This window comes from Peromyscus eremicus, chromosome 4, assembly GCF_949786415.1.
Source record: "Peromyscus eremicus chromosome 4, PerEre_H2_v1, whole genome shotgun sequence".
Lineage (NCBI taxonomy): Eukaryota > Metazoa > Chordata > Mammalia > Rodentia > Cricetidae > Peromyscus > Peromyscus eremicus.
Genome location: NC_081419.1, coordinates 16,097,203 through 16,099,871, shown reverse-complemented (window position 1 = coordinate 16,099,871; position 2,669 = coordinate 16,097,203).

The following is a 2,669-nucleotide window of genomic DNA, read 5'->3' as shown; positions in this document are numbered from 1 at the left end:
CTAGAGAAATACTTCATCTTCACGCCCTGCCTTCCATGTGCACAGAAACTACACTCACCTTCCTCCTCCTCATATCTGGGCCACCATCCATCACCAGGTGTCAGTCCACTTGGGACATCCCAAGAGCCCAAGCTCTGCCGTGACCCACACCAGCCACCTACACCTACCTCCCTGTGACACGGATCACCCTTTGATTCCCTCACCAGCCACCACGCAGGCTCCAACCCTATCCCAATCTCCATCTTCCCAGGCTGCCCACTGCTGAGCCCTGTGGCCTTGTGTGCTGTGGCATGCCACCTGCCTGAGGACCTGAGAGTGTGAAGGAAAGTCCTTCCTTCCTAGTGATCATATTCACGAGTGTTTGTCTAAACTTTAAAAAATGGAGCCAGGGAGGCTGAAGAAATGTCTCAGTCAGTAAAGCGCTTGCTCACAAGCATGGGGCCCTGTACTCCACTGCCAGAATCAACATAAACAGCCAGGCATGGCAGCAGGCACTCCTAGTTCAAATGCTGGAGTGGCAGAGATGAAGGATCTCTGAGGCTCGCTACCCAGAAAGTTAGTCCAATTGGTGAGCTCCAGGCCAATGAGAGACCTTGCCTCAAAAATCAAAGTGGGGGCTGAGGAGATGGTCAGACTCAGCTCTGTTCTTCTAGAGAACCCCAGTTTGGTTCCCAGCACCTACATCAGGCAGTTCATGACTGCCTAAAACCCAGCTCCAGGGGATCTGATGTTCTCTTCTGCCCTCTGTAAGAATCTATATCCATATAGCATGCATTCATATGGACACATAAATACAGATAAGTAAAAATAAAAAATGAGTCATTTTTAAAATGGACAGCACCTGAAAAACAATACCTAAAGTTGACCTCTGGCCTCTGCACGTGCACACACACAAATCACACATGCACCCACATACAGGTATGCATCCACTTACATGAAAATGCATATAAATAGAAAACGTAAAATTAAAACAATTAAGCCTGGGCCCATCAGACGCTGTGGCCAGGGGCCACTGACCAGCTTTATTTAAAGCAGAGGCCTGTTGGGAAGAGGTGGGGGCTCTAGGCCTGCCTTTTCCTTTCTTGACACTAAGTGTTCTGGCCAAGAAGGAGAGAGCGGTGAGGATCCCCACTTCCACTTCTGCACAGTCTCTGCAGCACTCCTCCTGCACTAGGAATCTCTCGGCAGCTCACAGGCTTCTGTAGACCCAGAAGGAGAGGAGGGGTCGGGAAGGCTTTGTGCAGTCGCCACCTTACAGAGAACTTGTGAAGCTCAGGATGGAAATAAGGGACAACCCTTTCATTACCAGCATGGAGAGGCTTCTTTGTCTTGACAGTTTGCCCCATTTTATTCCTCATAAACTCCTTGAAGATCCTCAGAGACTCTATGTTTGGATTCAGGGTGCGGTCTGCAGGGCAGGTGGGGTGAAGGTGAGTGGTAGGAAGGCGGGGCCTCCAAATCCACATGGAGAAGAGGGGAGGAGCCTCACACCAGTCTGGAAGCAGGCAGCTCTCCCAAGAGCCCCAAGCTTTGTGATGACCAGAGCTGCTGCCTCAGGAGTACCCAGGTACAGTGTCTCCCTAGCCCAGACCTGAGAAGGACAGCAAGGAGGAAGCTCTCAGGCAGGAATCACCCTGCCTCTTACTAGGACCACCAGTCACTAGACTGAAGGAACATGCTGTGGGACTGAAACCTCCAAGATGCCTCCCTTCTAAGGCTCCATAGGACAGACCAACCACCCTCCAAATCCTAATGAGCAGGGGACAGATGTAGAATTCTCTGCACAGCCACTCTTCCTGGTTCTGGGATTCATGCCCCGCTCCACCCTGTCCCAGCCCCTCGAGGACAGAAGCCCTGAGCTCCACAGCTGAAGCAGCATCAGGTGAGAAGACATAGAAAAAGGTTTAGTGCTCAGTTTGTCCTTCCTCAAAAGCAGGTCCCAGCCCCTCCTAGTGGACCCCATCTTCCAACCTGGATCATAAAAATCCATCCCCCACCCAACAAAGGCTCATCATGCAGAATGATATCCTCAGCTCCCCTAGGGACCCCCTGGCAGATCCTTGGCCCAGGCTTCTCTCCTGGGATACTGGGTCTCAGAGGTTGTACCCTGAATCCCTCCTGACCAGAGTTATCTCCATCACCCCCAAATCCAACCCACAGTCATTTTCATAATCTGAAGGCAGGGCCAGTGGGCAAGTGCTTCTGTCCTTATGTCCCTGATCCAGGACAAGACCCAGCACAGGTCATTAGTGGGACCTGTGGGCCCAAAGTAGCATGGAGAGATGAGCAAAGAATGCTGGACAAGAGCCAGGGAGGCAGCACTGTGAAGTTATATATCAGGAAGGGTCCAGGGCACAGCGCTGTAGCACACTGGCCGAGTTTAAAAGTGTGGTGAGAGCTGTGGGGCTCAGGATAGACATGTGGCTCTCCTGTATTATCCTTGTTGACCTTTGGAAGGGGAGCATCCTGTGTTGATCAGGGTTTTGGACAATGGGCCCTCTGGATGCCGTATCTCCACCCCTGCCACCATGACAACTGCACATGTCTTCAGATGTCTAGATGTTCAAATGTCCCAATGTCCCTGGGGCCAAATGGGCCCCAACCAGATCCCTGTAGGACCATACCAAAGGCTGACTGGGTCAAGGGTGCAGGAGGCAATGAGGTGCTGC